Source organism: Sceloporus undulatus, chromosome 4, assembly GCF_019175285.1.
Source record: "Sceloporus undulatus isolate JIND9_A2432 ecotype Alabama chromosome 4, SceUnd_v1.1, whole genome shotgun sequence".
Lineage (NCBI taxonomy): Eukaryota > Metazoa > Chordata > Lepidosauria > Squamata > Phrynosomatidae > Sceloporus > Sceloporus undulatus.
In genome coordinates this window covers 5757459-5758562 of record NC_056525.1, presented here as the reverse complement: position 1 = coordinate 5758562, position 1104 = coordinate 5757459, and positions in this window count along the sequence as shown.

The following is a 1104-nucleotide window of genomic DNA, read 5'->3' as shown; positions in this document are numbered from 1 at the left end:
GGTTTGCTGTGAGTCAAGTGGAAGTGTTTTATCAGTTTTCTACTACACCAGGGCTTACAAAACAAGAAGGGCCATAGGTTACAACACTGACAAGCACAATGAGCCCAGATGAATACATCCATCATCTATTTCCCCAGTCCCTTCTACTCATTCCTGGACTTGTTTGGTGTATTTCCATTGCACAGCTTCAATATCCATATGAACTTCTTTGCCCTGAGTTAGAGACACCTGAGACCAGCGCTCCAAGTGCAAAAAGTGACACAGTTGTTAGCCTCACCTACAAAAATCAAACTTCCTTCTCCTTCAGTCCTGCTTGCTGGAAGATTTGTCAGATTAAGTACAGATAAATGGCCGATGTTAATCAGTGAACCCTAAAGACTATCATTTTATTTATTAAAATATTTACCTACTGTCCTTTGTCCAAAGATCTCAGGGTGGCACACAATTAAAATCAATTACGGCCCCAAACCTTTCATAAACAATCAAGTTTTTACTTGGTGCCTAAACAGCAGCAATGTTGGCACCAATTGGGCCTCCAAGGAGAAGATGGTCCATATCTAGGGTGCCACAGCAGAGAAGGCCCTCACCAGTGTCCTTGCACAGCATGTTGCTCTGACTGATGGGACACAGAGGAGGGCCCCTCCAACCAGGAGCATCACTGGGGGGGGGGGTGTGCAGGGAGTTCTGACTGCACAAGGTGCCACCTCAAAGGGAGATGTCACCTGATGCGATGGTAGGAAGAGGCTGCCCTCTGGATCTGGATGGACTGCTGGTCAGGTAGAAAAGTAAGTCGCCTCCCTTTTCCACCCAGCCAGCAGCTCCACCAGACCTGGAAAGACCATAGCATCCCACCCACATCAGTAGCGGCATCACTCAGGTTGGCGTCACCCAGTTCAGGAACTCATGGTGTCACTCCCTCCCATTGATCACTTCCCATCCCACACCATCCAGAACCTTTAACGATGTTGTCTGTACTAATGTTACTCATTAATCATAATGCCTGCATATCACTGACTGTAATGGTAATAGCTGTGGCATAAAACAACAAGCAAAATTAAAATTATACCTTTAAATTGCAATATCATATGCACAGCCTAAATGCAT